At 38.8% G+C, this 18,527-nt stretch overlaps 1 pseudogene across 1 annotated transcript; it reads left to right on the top strand.

Annotated features, from left to right (window-relative positions):
• The first annotated feature begins 1,577 nt into the window (after positions 1–1,577).
• On the top strand, positions 1,578–2,674 carry LOC145072937 (protein RADIALIS-like 1 pseudogene; annotated as a pseudogene). Its single transcript, XR_013691198.1, has 2 exons — positions 1,578–1,954; positions 2,365–2,674. The product of XR_013691198.1 is annotated as a protein RADIALIS-like 1 pseudogene (transcript).
• The last annotated feature ends 15,853 nt before the right edge of the window (positions 2,675–18,527 follow it).

The following is an 18,527-nucleotide window of genomic DNA, read 5'->3' as shown; positions in this document are numbered from 1 at the left end:
CAATGTTAATTTCTAACTCGGGTTATTTTGGTAAATAGAGAAAAACTTAGTTACTATATATCTTATATCCTATATATATCTCCCAAAAATTGAAATGAGAGAAACTGTATATAGTACCTAGAGGTTACAGTGACCTTTTATTACATAATATTAAATCCTTCCAAATCTCAAAAAACAATTTTGTTTGTACTGTAGTAAGAGCCAATAAAAATTTAAGACATCAAAGAGATAGATTAAGACAACACATATTTAAAAAATTAAAAAAAAAAAAAAAAAAAAGGTTGTGGTTACCCTTAAAAGCATTTATATAATATGCATTGTCAGCATGATATTAAGAAATCACCTGGTGTCATTAACTGAAAAAAGTCCATATAAGCTAATCATCGTTCATTTGCTCACTTCATTGAAGATACATATTCATTTCTGACGAAAAACAAATATTGTCTTTATCAATAATCGATCTTCTGTGGTGTGTACGTAAACAGTTTGATCAAATATTTACAATAACAGAAACATTAGTAATGGGAATATGGGATTCATAGTTCATAAGGTAGAATTAACAATTGTAAATGTGTTGACATTTTCGTGTGCGAGTGAAATAAATCATTGTACGGACACAGCTGGCTAGCTACAATACTAATTGGACTTTTCTTTAGGACAAAGGTACTTCTTCAAGATAACCATGTAGTTTTTTTTTTGATAAATTCAAAGGTTACTTCTTTTCTAGTGAACTAGTGGCTCTTAAAGATGGGATTTGACACCTTATGGTCACTTGTTATATATGGCGACTGGACCCACCTTACTCTATGATATGCTTATCTTTTAAGACAGTGACTTACTAAATTGGCCTAATTAAAGATTAGATAGTAGATCCCAATAAACCAAATCACATGAATGTGGTTGATGCTTGGATTTCAAATACGAAACAAGAAACAAAAAGGCTCGGGGTATCTCCTATATCAAGTAATAGTATACTAAGTCTGTTTTTAAGATCTTGATATGGTTTTAATCCACATGCTGTCATGGAGATTGTAGCTAATAATATGTTGGAAGAGATTGGGGGATCTCTAAGAATTACGAAAATTATCGTAGATATTACCAAAAGAGCCTTTGAGATTGAGGGCTACTCTAACATATAAAAAGAGAGAGATGAGACCATGTCTAGCTGATATGTGAAACGAACACGTTCAATTGTTGTTCAATTTTATGTTCTTCAAAAGAGCTTTTAAGAGAGAGAGTATACTATAACATATATAGATCGAACAGACAAGGCTGTGTTTAGCAGATATGTAACACTAACATTACATCATTAACATTTCCTAATTAAAGATATTGAAGATATGTAACACTAACATTACATCATTAACATTTCCAAATTAAAGATATTGATTCTTCCACCAAACTAGGGATATCTTTTGTCCTACTCATTTGTGGTGCTTAAGGATACAAGTCACTTAAAATTCTTGTCTTTAGGCAACCTTTACAAGCCAACTAGCACAACCCCACTTCACCCCTTCTTTTATGGAGCTATAAAAAGACATTGCCACCTATTGCAACAAACCACTTCTTAAGGCTTGACTTAGAGTACTGTTCTTTATTCTTTACACCTAAAGTCTCACAATTTACTTCCTCGATCTTACTTTTCCACCATTTTCCACACATCAACTCCATACTCTTCCTTTTTCTTCATAGCGTATTTGCATGGCAACTAACTCTATGTCCTCAAGTGGATCGGGTTCATGGACAGCCAAGCAAAACAAGGACTTTGAAGTGGCTCTTTCTGTGTTTGACAAAAATACCCCTGACCGTTGGCACAATGTTGCCAAAGCTGTTGGTGGGAAGACTGCAGAAGAAGTGAAGAGGCATTATGAAATCCTTGTTGAGGATGTGAAGCACATCGAGAGTGGTCAAATTCCTTTTCCAAATTATAGGACCACTAGGGGGCATAACTAAGGTAACATATATACGAAACCAATAATGATCACCCATATACATATAATAACAAGCTATCACCTTCTTTAATTATATATAAATATAATATATCATGTCCCTGTTTTGACCATGTTACACATTGGTTCTAGTTCATATGAATTCATAAAACTAAAAACTTATATTAACACCTATGATCAATATTAGTTGCTAGAGTACAAAATAGAGTACTTATTGTGGCCTAAAAAATAAATAGTAAAGATCCCAATCTATTCTGAACAATATTACCTTGTGGCAACGTGGCAACCATAACAATTTTCAGAAAACAAAACTTATAGGGCTATGGAATAAACGCGAAGAAATTAACTGAAGACAATATTTATAGAAAATGATGATTTTTCTTCTATATTCATGAATCTCTTTTTCCATTTTCAGGAAGACAAACGTAAAGCTAAGCATCAATAAACAGGAGAACGATCTTCGTCTTCCGACTACCATGCAATACTATTACATTATTGTAATTCTGGAATCAATAATAAAATTGATTCCTTGATGTAAGTTGATTTCTGTTACATCCTAACAGAAAATCTCTATCGTTTATAGTTTTCCTGAGGTGAAAATACCAGTATATATCGTCTGAAATCACAGGCGAAGATCTGGTTTATGCTTCTTTTTTCCATGCAATTTCCGCAATTTTGCTGTAATCAATTCTCTAATGAATTCAATATGTTTATTATATGCGTTATAAAAAAAATCCAAATATATATAAATGAAAGAACCTCTGCTAGATTTATTATTTGAGTTAGGGTTATGAGAGCTTCTAACCTTTGGCTTGAAACTAGGGTTTGCACTGGATGCCTACACGGTCGCTGCATCAGGTAGCATGTATGAAAAAGAATTTGTAAAAAATATTTAAAAAGGGATTTTGAAACAAAAACCTAATATGTATATATATATATATATATATATATATATATATATATATATATATATATATATATATATATATATATTAAAAAACACTAACAAAAACAATCTAAAGAAATCTTATATAAAGACATTTCTCCATGATTTTTTGATATTATTACCAATTATAATAGCTAGCCCTAAAAATATTAGACAATTATTGTTACATAGATGATTGATAAACTTTTTGTTGTTATTCCTAATGGTTGTTAGCTACGTTTGATTATGATAAATGATCATATATAATACATAGATTTAGAAAGAAAAACAAAACAAAACGCAAATAGCCAAATACTTTCAAAAATAAAAGAGATCATAATCTTAAAATTTTACATTTTATGAAAAAATTGATAATAGAAATATATACTACAATATGGTTAGAAAACAACAAAATCTTTAGCAATAAATAAGTTGCTATGTAAAAAATAATAACTATCTTGGTAGAAAATATTAAAAAGAAAGAGGATGTTGGGTTTCGAACCTCAGGCCTTAATTAAGGTTGAAAACCATTGGTGTGGTGCATCGGTGATATTGGTTAAACGATGCTGCACATTAAATATAAAATAATTAAAATATTAATACGCAAGAGTAAAAAAGAGGCGAAAAAGCATGAGTTCTTACCTTCTTCTAATTCCATAAACCAAGATCTACATTTATCATGTGTGCAATAACAATCTACGTTAGGAGCCATAATATAAAGAAAACCTTCTCATTTGATGAATTGGAAACATTGTTTTCCATTAATATTTACCCAATTCATATATTTGTTTGATGTGTTTTCGGAGGAAGTTTGAAAAAAAAAAAAAGATGTAAAAGATTATGCAAACAAAAATAGTAAAAACTATTCAGTAGAAAAACATAAAAAATCAAAGTCGAAATTTATTTAGGAAAATTTGTAAACATTTTTCGAGTGACTATGTAAAGAATGTTGGAAAAAAAGATTTACACAAAGTTGTATAAAATGGTATAAAGAAGTAAGTTTAAAAAAATATAAAAAGATATTGTGGAAATTTTGTAATCTATAAATTATTTTTACCAAATTTGTAAATAATTGGGTTAAATTTTAAAAAAAGTAAACAAAATTCTTAAAAAAATTTAAAACGTTGTGATAAAACAGTAAAAAGAAAACAATGTGGGTTAAAACTGTAAAAATGAAAAGTGAAGGGGCAATAACTGGGTCTAGTAGTTATGTGGGTCCGATTTTGTTCGGATCTAGCACCTTGGGCCGGTTTGGTGTTAATGCGCCCAAAAATACCTGCCATATTGACCCTGGTAAAAAAATGAAAATCATGCCTTAAAGAATTGAACTTTGGTGCTGATTTAGAGAAAAACCGCTTACCAGTGAGCTAGCATTAATTCCATGTTATATTAGCTACGAAAATAATATAAAAAATAACTTGAAGATACTTTATAGGGAAAAATATTCTGAAATGTAACTAACTGTTGAGTTTGTTTTCATTTGGTCTATTTTTTTGTACCTAATATATTATCAAACTTTTTGTTTACATTCACCATAACCTTTTTGACCGGCTATCACTAGTGACAATCTGTCAAAAGGTTATGGTGTACACAAACAACTAGTTTGATGGTGTATAGGATACAAAAAAAAAACCAAATGATAACAAACTCAACAGTTGGTTACCATCATGAGTCATTTTCCCCCGAAAAGTTAAATGAAATTAAAGTTGCAAAAGTATCAAAGACGATAACTTTCTTAGGCCATAATGTACATTAAGAGCGTTTCGGAGGGGTAGCTTTGTCAAACACTTCAGCTTCGTTTTTTTGTCTTCAGAAAGTACATCCAAACCTTCCTTGAGTAGTCGTTGATAAAGCTTACAAAGTATTGTCAGCTGTCATGAGACTGTACTGGAGAGGGACCCATAAACCCGAGTGAACATACTCGAGAATCTCCATGCTTGAGTGTTGAACCAAGTTGAACTTCACCCTGCTTTGCATCTCTCTAACACAAGCTTCACCAAGTTTAACCTGTCCATTTACATCTCCACCAAACAAACCATGTTTTTTCTTTATTATACCCTCATCACTCATGTGCCCCATTCTATGATGCTACAACTATGTTTTATCATCATACTCATCCAAGGATTTGGGACACAATCACCGTTCCTCTAACCATAAAACCATCAAGGAAATAAATCTCATGATTTATATTTCCATTCATAACTATAAGAGCACACTTGGAGACTCTTATAGAGATCAGGTTCTTTCAAAGATTTGGGATAAACTACAATCCAGTTTCCTGATCATTTCATCAGGTATCTTGATCAACACTATATTATTGATGGGTTTTGAGCATTCTAACACTTCCTAAGTGTACATGCAACCCTAATAAACCTTGGATCTATGTTTGTCTAAGATTCATGCAAAGTTGATTTCCAAGGTTCATGATTCTATCTAGCATACATGGGGAACATTTTAACTTAAATGAAAGCTAGAATAACATACCTTGTTGTTGATTTTGATTCCTTGAAACCTTGTGAGCCTAGCACCCCAAGTGTGATGCCTCAAATGTTTCACACAACACCAAAGGCTATGGAGTAAACTTGGAGAGAAAGTATAACACTCAAAAATCGGCCAAGCCATCAAGTATGCATGTGTAGCCGATTTTGGGAGAAACATGATCTTTATATAGTGTGTTGCATTAGGGTTATGTGACATCCCCATTTTCACGGCCATAAAAGACCGATTTTGTTTATGCTTTGTTTGAAAATCAGAGTAACATTTTTAAATAAAAGTGTTGTGGAATTTGTCCCAAAACAAAATATGATAAAGATTTATCAAAAGCATTTCCATAGAAATGTATTTCATTAAAAAGACTCGAGATGTCATGTTCGATACAGATCATAAGCATAAACCATACAACATAGGCCTTACTACATTATTCCGTATGTACAGGCCTAAAATTCCTTAATCTCTCATCCCAAGACATCACATCTATGCTCATGCGCCACTACCTGTAATACAAGAAACTGAGTGGGTCAGGCTTGGGAGCCTGGTGAGCACATAAGGTTTTCAACCCACAATAAATAAGTTTATTAACTTTATCAAACCAAACAAACCCAATTACCCGTTCTCGTTATCCTCACTTTACGTCCCTAAAACATCTAACACAAGGGACCTAGTCTAAGGACTATCATCGGGATGGACACTACTGCTAAGGGGATTCCTCAGCAAGAAATGTTCTTAAGACAACCATGTGGGGGATGGAGTACACCTGGTGAGCACACAGTTCAAATAAACACACAGTTAAAATAAACACCTACATGTTGCAAGCCTGCTAACTGGACTATCTAGAATAGTCTGTGGTCGTCATCTATACTCCGTTAGATGACTGGATCATCAATAACATCTATAACGATACCTCTCATTATTTTATTTGGTCACACAACAACTATTACATCTACCCATGTTATACCCAACACATTTTGTAGATATAAAATACATATACAGTTTATATCATTTAAAAAAAATGTATAAAATCGTTCATCCAGCATAGATAGCAAGTATACAGATAATATGCACACACATCACGTAATTTATATAAAATACTTCATATCTATGTGTAAGCTGAAAGTAACTATGCACTCACCTGAAAAGTTAGTGAATCCAAACTCAGACAGTGTTTCGCTTCTTAAAAATAATTTCCTTCGACGAAACCTAGTATTATTACCACTAGAGTTTAGTCTATTATTCGCCGAGACTAATTAATAGTCTAGCTATTATTACTATTATATAAGCGTCAAACAATACTTATATAACCCATAATAATAGCCTAAGTACTTATTATAAGTTTCTAATAACGTTACTATAATTAAATAAACGATATATTAAAAATAGCGTAGGCGTAGCTCACTTACAGCGGGTTTTATAGAAAACCGGGCTTTGCTTGGAGCAGCGTTCCCGAGCCGAAAATCTCTTCATCTCGGAGCTGTCGAGCACTCCGGGGCTTCCACCTCATGCTAGGGAGGTTCCCTAGGCTTTTTGGGGGGTTTCGGGGCTAGAGAGAGGTTCTAGAGAGAGAGTAAAGAGAAGAAAGAATGAGAAAGGTGTGAAGAAAATGAGGGTGGGAGAGGTTCTATTTATAGGGTGAAAATTGGTTGAACTTGGTGCCACATGTCACCATCTAGTGGCAACACTTGGGGAGAAAGTAATGGCCAAGATTGTGCCACATCACCCATTTTCGCACATCACACTTCCGACTTCTAAAATCTTTAACTTTCACACACGACCTCCGTTTTTGACGTTCTTTATATCCACGCGTAGGTAAAAATAAGATCTACAACTTTCATTTTGACTTCGTTGGCTAATTCTTGACCGATCTTAAATTTAACAGTACAATGAGATTATTGTCACACCCCCAAACCAGGCGGCGGAAACGTTCGGGGGCTGTCGTGACTCAATTGAATACCATAACATTGTATATATATGAAACGTAACAACATTCGTCACCATGCATTAATATAGTACAACCAGTAAAGTTTACAAGAAGTACATTGTTTAAACATTACATTCCCAAAATAAATTGTTCGATTCGTACATAAATAAACTGCAAGCCATCACTGAATATGATTTCCTTAGATTCACTAGTTCCCTGAGAATACAAGTATTTTGAAAAAACGTCAACATATGAAATGTTGGTGAGTTCATAAGCTGTATTTGAAAAACAATGTTTCGTATCGTTTGAAAACCACCAGAAAATCCGATATTTTCTGAAAAGAAAAGCTTTTGAAAACGTTTGTGAAGATCCATGAGTATGCTTGTTTGTTTCTATACTTGTAAAAATTGTTTATTGAAGTCCTATGTATTTCGAATATGTATGTATTGAGAAACCCTAGGAAAACCCGATGTTTTCCTAATTCTTTGAATTCCATGAATTTACATTGAAACCATTGCAACGCGTGAAGTTATCAATACCAGGCGACGTTGGATTATTTTTGAGCATGATTATTTGCTACAAACACGCGTTACACAAACGACTAGTCTATAGCAATACTAACGATCCCGTAGGCGTCGTCCGTACTAATCACGTTATCCAACCGCCCTGACTACGTGTAGTCCCACATCCGAAGAGAAAGAGGACACGAAGGCCTCGATGACTCCATTAGCCGGTTGGGGATAAAAAGGTACGAGGGGTCCCAGACCCGCCTCGCATAAAAAGGTAGACTCTACTAGCGATACCAAAGGACCCTTGGGGACCAGTAGCATACAAGCCATTGAAAGTCCTTTTACGTTGTGTCGGATCGGTAAAACCCAACACTTCGTAAGATAGAGGTCTTCGGGCCTTAAGATCAGGTCATTGGGCTAGCTAGGCTCAACAAACAAGATTTTACACTTTTGGGGCCCAAAGATGGTGCGTAGACGTCTGTGCACACTCGCATGTATATTGAATTCCCAACGTTATTAGTATGAATCGTAGTGTCGTAGTGTCATAGTGTCGTCGTGTTAGTAGTTTCGGATTTTTATTGGTTCGAGACCGAACCAATTCGTTTAACAACGACTTTTGGTGTTGTAATATATTGTATTTCATCGATAGTCGCGGTGCCATCATTTGGTTAAATTGCATGTATTGAATTAGCCTTGAAAGTTTTCTGTTTTCAGCCCCTCATTGTTTGTAAAATTTACTTTTTCAACCCTTTATTTAAATACTTTCCGGTTTGGTCCTTAAATCAATTTTCTTGACATTTTAACACCAAAAATTATTGAAATTAATATTTTTCAGCATAATTTTCATAGAAAACAGCTTAAGTCCCTGAAATTTCAGCTTTCTCGGTTATAACCCTTCTTTTTCGCAATTTTGACAATTTTGGCCCAAATTGTAAAATTTTTGCATCTTTGGTCCTTTTTAAATTTAAAAAGCATTTTAAACCTTTGAAAAGGACTTGGAACACTTATAGTCCACTGTTTTACAGAAAAACACAGTTTTGGCCCTCCAAAATAGAAATTTTCGCATAATGGGCCTCATTGGGCCGAAAATGTCATTTTTAGCCCATTAAGCTTGAAATTTATGTTTTTAATTCTCTAAATGAGTATATTTCCAGAAATGGTTTTATTGAAACTGTTTTGACACACCTTATCCATCAGAATTCGTGATATGTCAATTTGGGCCCTTAATTTTGTATTTTTCACATTTTAGGTCCAAAAATTGTGTTTTTAGCCCAAAGAAATTGTTACTAAGCCATGTAGCTATTTTTCTAGAAACACATTGTATGTAGAAATATATTTGATGCTAAAATCATTTAACATAAGGTATATCTCGGTTTTGAGGGATTTTATGGCTAGATCCAACATTATAACACACAAAAGCACACATATAAGCATGGAAATCATACAAAGCATACAAAACACATATAGATCTACACTTTCACTTGTATTCCCCCCCCCCCCCCCCCCAAAAAAAAAAACTCATAAAAACAGAAAATAGGGGGTATGAAGCTCACCTTGTTTGAAGCTTTCGGTTTTTGAGGAAAAGATGGAAGAAAATGAAGTGATTTTTCGGCCTTAGCACCTTTCCTTGGTAGATCTCGAGTTTGGTGACTTCTAAGGTGTATGATCACAAGTTGGAATAGATTTAGAATAGGTTTTTGATGGAATGAAATAGCTAGATCATGGATATAAGTAAATACTTACCTAAGATGATGATTAGCTTGAAAGATCCTCTTGGAAGCTTCTAAATTTCGAGATTTTTGAGTGGGGAGGGAGGAGTTTTCTTGAGAGAGTTGAGAGATTTTTGTGAATGTGTGTGTGTTTGAGTATGGCCGAGAGTGAGAGAGAGGAAAGAAGAGAAGTGATTTTGAAGTGATATGTGCTTGGAAGTATGAGTTCCATGCATAGATACCCTTTGGTTAATAATGAGGTGGCATGCATTAAGTCAACTCTTCCATTTCCTCTTGGGCTTGGGCATTGGGCCGAGAATTTGGAAGGGAAAAGGAGAAATTTGGGCCTTTGCCCCTAAGCCCAATATTAGAGTTAATCTTGGGTATGTTTTAAGTCTAAAGGAATGTGGTAGGATTTTTATATTTTTATTGGACTAGTTTAGGTTATTCATGTATCAAGGCTTTTAATTCATTTCATTCTAGGCCCAACATGGCCCAAAATGTTGAAATAAATTAGTGTGAGTCCAATTAGAGCCCAATTAGGGTTCTAAGCCCATGATAGTCTAATTGGAAGCTTATTGGTCCATTTGGATCCAATAGGGAAGTCCTAGTCCAAAATGGACTTAAACAAGGACTTCTAAGGTCTCCAATTGTTTGATGACTATTTGTAGTACTTTGTATGATGTATTTGATTGAAGTTTTTGGACGTCACACTCATAGGTGTCACACATGTTCCTAAGTTTTGGATTCACATTAACTTGAGTGTATAGATTACATGACACAAAATTTCCAGTTGTGACATCATCCCCCCGTTAGAGGGAATTTCGTCCCGAAATTCTGTTTGGAAGCTAGATTTGAGAATGCTAGAATAGGTGAGGGTACTTTTGCTTCATTTGGTCTTCGTGTTCCCAAGCGACTTCTGGCCCACGCTTTGCGTTCCACCGTACCTTCACGATCGGGATGCGGCTCTGTTTAGTACGCTTCACCTCCCTATCCATGATTTCGATTGGTTCTTCGACGAACAGGAGATTCTCATTGATTTCGATTTCGTCAAGAGGAACGACAAGGGTTTCGTCTGATAGGAACTTCTTTAGGTTAGAGACATGAAACACGGGGTGTACAACGTTTAGCTCCGCGGGTAGTTGTAGTCTATAGGCTACCGGACCTATTCGGGCAACGATTTCGAAAGGTCCAATGTATCGCGGGTTCAGCTTTCCCCGTTTTCCGAAACGTATAACCCCTTTCCAGGGTGAGACTTTCAACAATACTCGATCACCGACCTGGAATTCTAAGGGCTTTCGCCGTCTATCGGCGTAGCTCTTTTGTCGGTCACGCGATGCTTGTAATCGAGCTCTGATCTGGACGATCTTTTCTGTGGTTTTGCGAATGATCTCCGGTCCCGTTAGTGCCCTGTCCGACGTATGCGTTTTTGCTAGCTGGGTGTCACCTACTTCAGCCCAACATAACGGTGATCTACATTTACGCCCGTACAGTGCTTCGAAAGGAGCCACCTTGATGCTCGAATGGTAACTATTGTTATATGAAAACTCGATCAACGGTAGGTGGGTATCCCAAGACTTTCCAAAGTCTATCACACATGCACGAAGCATGTCTTCAAGCGTCTGAATGGTTCGTTCGCTTTGGCCATCCGTTTGTGGGTGATATGCGGTGCTCATGTCGAGATGAGTTCCCATTGCCTTGTGGAGTGATTGCCAAAAGCGCGATGTGAACCTACTGTCCCTATCCGAGATGATAGATTTTGGCACTCCATGGAGTCTTACGATTTCTCGTAGGTACAAACGCGTCAGTCTCTCCATCTTGTAGGATTCTTTGATTGGTAGGAAATGGGCAGATTTCGTCAGTCGGTCGATTATTACCCATATGGTGTCCAGTCCGTCCGACGTCTTGGGCAGCTTGGTCACGAAATCCATAGAAATCCCCTCCCATTTCCACTCAGGGATTGTCGGTTGCTGTAACAATCCTGAAGGTTTCTGGTACTCCACCTTTACTTTGGCGCACGTAAGGCACTTACTAACATAGGTCGCGATTTCCGCCTTCAAGTTAGGCCACCAATAGTGTTGTTTAATGTCTAAATACATCTTGTCCGATCCAGGATGAATGGAGTATCGTGTCTTGTGGGCTTCCTTCATAACGGTCTCCCTAAATCCTCCGATTTTTGGGACCCAAATACGGTTCATGAAGTAGTATACCCCATTCTCTCTTGCTTCTAGGTTCTTTTCCATCCCGCGCAATGCCTCGCTAATTATATTTCCGTTTTCATAGCCTCCGACTGGACTGATGCAATTTGAGTGGCCATATGAGATTGAATGGTTATCGAGTGCGTTTTCGTACGGTGATTAATGTACTCCTTCCGACTTAATGCATCAGCTACCACGTTGGCCTTACCTGGATGGTACTTGATCTCGCATTCGTAGTCGTTTAGCAATTCCACCCATCTTCGTTGTCTCATGTTCAGCTCCTTCTGATTCAAGATGTGCTGGAGGCTCTTGTGGTCCGTGAAGATGGTGCACTTTGTACCGTACAGGTAGTGCCTCCAAATTTTTAGAGCAAAGACCACGACTCCCAGTTCTAGGTCATGGGTCGTGTAATTTACTTCGTGCGTATTTAGTTGGCGGGACGCATATGCTATCACTCTTCCACGTTGCATGAGAACGCAACCTAAGCCCTGATTCGACGCGTCACAGTAGACTACAAAATCTTCCGTTCCTTCAGGTAGAGATAGTACAGGAGCGCTATAGAGAGCTTGCTTCAAGGTTCGAAACGCAATCTCTTGTCGGTCTGTCCACTTGAATGGCACGCCCTTTTGCGTAAGCAAGGTAAGCGGCTTGGCGATCTTAGAGAAGTTTTGGATGAATCTCCTATAGTAGCCTGCTAGGCCTAAGAACTGACGAATTTCTGTGGGCGTAGTCGGAGTTGCCCATCCTTCCACAGCTTTGACCTTAGAGGGGTCCACATGAATTCCGTCTTGGCTAACCACGTGGCCTAGGAAATTCACACTCCAGAGCCAGAACTCGCACTTGGAGAGTTTGGCGTAAAGCTTTTCCGATCGCAGAGTGTCTAGAATTTGTCTGAGATGTTGGCCATGCTCCTCTTTACTTCGAGAATAGACGAGGATGTCATCGATAAATACAATGACGAAGTTGTCAAGGAATGGTCGACAGATTCGATTCATTAGGTCCATAAATGCGGCAGGTGCATTTGTTAGACCGAAGGGCATTACGACGAATTCATAATGTCCGTAGCGGGTTCGGAAAGCGGTTTTAGGAATATCCTCTTCTCGGACTTTGAGTTGGTGGTATCCGGACCGTAGATCTATTTTGGAAAAATAACTAGCTCCTTGGAGCTGGTCGAATAGATCATCGATTCGTGGGAGTGGGTAGCGGTTTTTAACAGTGAGTTTATTTAACTCTCTGTAATCGATGCACATTCTGAAAGATCCGTCCTTCTTTTTGACAAAGAGCACCGGAGCTCCCCATGGCGAGTAGCTAGGTCGGATAAATCCCTTGTCCAGAAGCTCACTGAGTTGGCTGGACAATTCCTGCATTTCAGCAGGAGCCAACCGATATGGTGATTTAGCGAGAGGAGTCGCTCCTGGAACAAGGTCGATTCGGAACTCAACCTGTCTCTCTGGGGGTACTCCTGGAAGATCTTCAGGAAACACGTCCGGGAATTCACACGCTACCGGAATATCTTGGATGTTAGTTTCTTCTTTGGTCTTGTCCACTATGTGAGCCAAGAACGCCAAATTGTTCTTTCACAGATGTTTTAGTGCTTTGATGCACGAGATGAGACGAAGATTCGTACTGGGTTTGTCTCCGTAAATTACTAGGGTTTCGTGATTCGGAAGACGAAGGCGAACGGCCTTCTCGTGGCACATAATCTCAGCATGGTGGGGGCTTAACCAATCCATGCCGATAATCACATCGAAACTCCTAATTGGTACTGGCATTAGGTCTATTCGAAAAACGTGCTGGTTAAGGGTTAGGGTACATCCGATGTAGATCTCCCCAGTGGATTCGGTTTTCCCATTGGCCATTTCCACCGTATAGGTTTCATTTAGCTTCTGGGGTTGTTGCTCTAATAAATGTTTAAACTTCTCGCTCACGAAACTTCGCTCCGCTCCAGTATCAAATAAGATGCATGCATAAGTGTGGTTTAGGAGGAACGTACCGGTCACAACTGCGGGATCCTGAACTGCATCACTCTGACCCATAGTCAGCATTCTTCCTGCTCCTCTGTTTCCTGAGTTGTTGTTAGGGCAATCTCGGCGGAAATGCCCCGTCCTTCCACACCCGAAGCAGGTGTGGCTAGGCCCTGCATTATTGCCGCCGGCATTGGTGCTGTTGTTATTACGGTAGTTGTTGTTGTTGTTGTTCTGGTTGTTTCCCTGACTCTGGTTCTGAGGAGGGTATGTCCTGCAGAACCTTGCAGTGTGTCCCCTTCGGTTGCAACTAGTGCAATGGAGTTCCCTGCATTCGCCGTGATGGTGGAGGCCGCACTTATTGCATTTGGGAAGATTACCGGAGTAGGGTCTTGAAGCATTTGAAGCAGCTGAGGCTGGAGCATGTGGTGTGGCTGGAACCGGTGCGGTGACAGCGTTAACTGCCACTGTTTGCTGCTTTTTAGAGGTCTCGGGGCCCTAACGCCCCTTCCTATTGGGGTTCTTCCTTCTCCTGCCATCACCCTCCTTTTTCTTCTCAGTCTCTACTGGCTTCTCGCCCCTTTTGTTGTTATGATCGTATAACCTCTTTGCCAATCTCTTCGCACTATCAAACGTTTCAGGGTTCGCAACTACCACATTCCCTTGAATGGGGGATGTCAGTCCCCAGATGAATCGTTCAACCGTCTTTCCTTCTGATGTGATCATAATCGGGCACAACAGAGATAATTCGCTAAATCTCGATATGTAGGCATCGATGTTCGCATTCTGCACCGTGAGGTTCCATAGTTCCTGCTCCATGTTTTGTATTTCGCCTCGGGGGCAGTACTCAGCCATTAACATTTCTTTCATTTCTGCCCATAGGATAGAGTTGGCGACAGGGAGCGTCATAGCTTCCACGTGTCCGTTCCACCAAGTGAGAGCTTGGTCCACAAAAGTGCAGGCCGCGAACTTCACCTTCATCTGCTCGGGGCAATTGCATATCTCGAACACCGACTCTACCTTCTCGATCCATCGCTTTAGGGTGATCACCCCTCCAGTGCTGTTGAAAGTCTGGGGTTTAGCGTTTGCAAAGTCCTTGTAGGTGCACGTCTTAGTGGGTCCTTGATTCGTCCCGTTGTTCGAACCTCCAGAGCCTTGCCCGTTGCCTCCTCCGTTTTTCTTTCGGTGAAGTTGTGCCATAGCTGCTGTGACCGCAGCGGACACGGCTGCCTGGAAAGCAGTGGTGTCGACTTTGGGCGAAGTTGGCTCGGGATTTCCGCGAGTAGCTCGGCGAGGCATCTTTCTGTCATGAAACGGAAAGATGTTGAGTGTATGTGGTCTCTGTGAGGTCGTGATCCTACTAACTAGATGTATGGTACGAACCTAAACATTACTACCATCAGGCATACAATCATAACTTCTCAACACATAACAACTTGTAATATCATAGCAAAACACATAAAAGTTTATTAATATTGTTCGCGTTTAATACAAGAAAATTTGCTCGTAAGAGCATACATAAGTGACACTAATCCGACAGCATAACGGCTCCATGAGCAGTGTAGTCACTTAAACATAGAGCCGAAGTACATAACATAATTCCTAATGACCTACCATGATAAGTCCATCCCTAACCGCGATGAGCTGCGTCTGGAGGTGGTGCCGAGGTCATATGCCAAAATGTTGCGCCAGTAGCTGCGCCATCTCTGCCATGTCTCCAATAACCTCGTCCCTCTCATGCTCTGCTCGCACCGCCCGAGCTTCCATAGCATACAGCTGTTGCCGCAGTGCGGCGATCTCCGCTTCGAGGGAACGGTTCTCTCCTGGGGGGTTCACTGGTGGAGCGGGGTGATCTGGCTGTGCCTCGTTCTCGCATGGTGGGACGGGGTCCTGATCCCCGACCTGACCTTCCTCGTCGTCGTCGTCGATCTATCCAAATTCGTAGTCAGTGTCTACATATTCGTCGGGTCCGACGCCGTGTGCTTCCCCCGGATTCTCCCCCGGTTCATCCCCAAGTATCCCGTGAGCTACTAGGACCTGATGAAATTGGATACCCTGCTGCTCTTCCTCAGGCTCCTCCTCCTCTAGCCACCCGTTGTTTCCCTGATTAGGGAAATAGGGGTCTCCAGGGTGATGAAAACCAGCCATGCTGTCTGCGCGAGTACGTAAATATGCTAACATTATTCCTAGGTGCTATGACTATTGTATAGACTAAGCAAACGTTCTCTTGTTGGTGATAAAGGGTATAGTTTTAGGTTCCCTAGCTATCCCGATCTCATCAAGACGTGTGTTAGTTTTACTTTGGAGAGAATGTAGTTGATCAGGCTACATTCACTCCTTGGTATCACTAAGAACAGTCCCGAATTAACCGAGATACCAGCATTATTGTGTTTGATTCGGCGTTAGGTCCTTATTCCTAATGCAAGCAAGCGTGTTTTATTTACTTGTTTTGTTCAGAGTTATGTTAGTCCCTCTTTTTGGTTTATAATTGCATATCAATGTGTGGCTCGACATGCTAGTTCACTATAAACAAAGCTTTGATACCAACCTGTCACACCCCCAAACCAGGCGGCGGAAACGTTCGGGGGCTGTCGTGACTCAATTGAATACCATAACATTGTATATATATGAAACGTAACAACATTCGTCATCATGCATTAATATAGTACAACCAGTAAAGTTTACAAGAAGTACATTGTTTAAACATTACATTCCCAAAATAAATTGTTCGATTCGTACATAAATAAACTGCAAGCCATCACTGAATATGATTTCCTTAGATTCACTGGTTCCCTGAGAATACAAGTATTTTGAAAAAACGTCAACATATGAAATGTTGGTGAGTTCATAAGCTGTATTTGAAAAACAATGTTTCGTATCGTTTGAAAACCACCAGAAAATCCGATATTTTCTGAAAAGAAAAGCTTTTGAAAACGTTTGTGAAGATCCATGAGTATGCTTGTTTGTTTCTATACTTGTAAAAATTGTTTATTGAAGTCCTATGTATTTCGAATATGTATGTATTGAGAAACCCTAGGAAAACCCGATGTTTTCCTAATTCTTTGAATTCCATGAATTTACATTGAAACCATTGCAACGCGTGAAGTTATCAATACCAGGCGACGTTGGATTATTTTTGAGCATGATTATTTGCTACAAACACGCGTTACACAAACGACTAGTCTATAGCAATACTAACGATCCCGTAGGCGTCGTCCGTACTAATCACGTTATCCAACCGCCCTGACTACGTGTAGTCCCACATCCGAAGAGAAAGAGGACACGAAGGCCTCGATGACTCCATTAGCCGGTTGGGGATAAAAAGGTACGAGGGGTCCCAGACCCGCCTCGCATAAAAAGGTAGACTCTACTAGCGATACCAAAGGACCCTTGGGGACCAGTAGTATACAAGCCATTGAAAGTCCTTTTACGTTGTGTCGGATCGGTAAAACCCAACACTTCGTAAGATAGAGGTCTTCGGGCCTTAAGATCAGGTCATTGGGCTAGCTAGGCTCAACAAACAAGATTTTACACTTTTGGGGCCCAAAGATGGTGCGTAGACGTCTGTGCACACTCGCATGTATATTGAATTCCCAACGTTATTAGTATGAATCGTAGTGTCGTAGTGTCATAGTGTCGTCGTGTTAGTAGTTTCGGATTTTTATTGGTTCGAGACCGAACCAATTCGTTTAACAACGACTTTTGGTGTTGTAATGTATTGTATTTCATCGATAGTCGCGGTGCCATCATTTGGTCAAATTGCATGTATTGAATTAGCCTTGAAAGTTTTCTGTTTTCAGCCCCTCATTGTTTGTAAAATTTACTTTTTCAACCCTTTATTTAAATACTTTCCGATTTGGTCCTTAAATCAATTTTCTTGACATTTTAACACCAAAAATTATTGAAATTAATATTTTTCAGCATAATTTTCATAGAAAACAGCTTAAGTCCCTGAAATTTCAGCTTTCTCGGTTATAACCCTTCTTTTTCGCAATTTTGACAATTTTGGCCCAAATTGTAAAATTTTTGCAACTTTGGTCCTTTTTAAATTTAAAAAGCATTTTAAACCTTTGAAAAGGACTTGGAACACTTATAGTCCACTGTTTTACAGAAAAACACAGTTTTGGCCCTCCAAAACAGAAAATTTCGCATAATGGGCCTCATTGGGCCGAAAATGTCATTTTTAGCCCATTAAGCTTGAAATTTATGTTTTTAATTCTCTAAATGAGTATATTTCCAGAAATGGTTTTATTGAAACTGTTTTGACACACCTTATCCATCAGAATTCGTGATATGTCAATTTGGGCCCTTAATTTTGTATTTTTCACATTTTAGGTCCAAAAATTGTGTTTTTAGCCCAAAGAAATTGTTACTAAGCCATGTAGCTATTTTTCTAGAAACACATTGTATGTAGAAATATATTTGATGCTAAAATCATTTAACATAAGGTATATCTCGGTTTTGAGGGATTTTATGGCTAGATCCAACATTATAACACACAAAAGCACACATATAAGCATGGAAATCATACAAAGCATACAAAACACATATAGATCTACACTTTCACTTGTAATCCCCCCCCTACCCCCCCCCCCCCCCCCAAAAAAAAAACTCATAAAAACAGAAAATAGGGGGTATGAAGCTCACCTTGTTTGAAGCTTTCGGTTTTTGAGGAAAAGATGGAAGAAAATGAAGTGATTTTTCGGCCTTAGCACCTTTCCTTGGTAGATCTCGAGTTTGGTGACTTCTAAGGTGTATGATCACAAGTTGGAATAGATTTAGAAGAGGTTTTTGATGGAATGAAATAGCTAGATCATGGATATAAGTAAATACTTACCTAAGATGATGATTAGCTTGAA

Source organism: Lactuca serriola, chromosome 9, assembly GCF_051521515.1.
Source record: "Lactuca serriola cultivar US96UC23 chromosome 9, Lser_US96UC23_V15, whole genome shotgun sequence".
NCBI lineage: Eukaryota > Viridiplantae > Streptophyta > Magnoliopsida > Asterales > Asteraceae > Lactuca > Lactuca serriola.
This window is presented reverse-complemented; position numbering and strand designations above follow the sequence as displayed.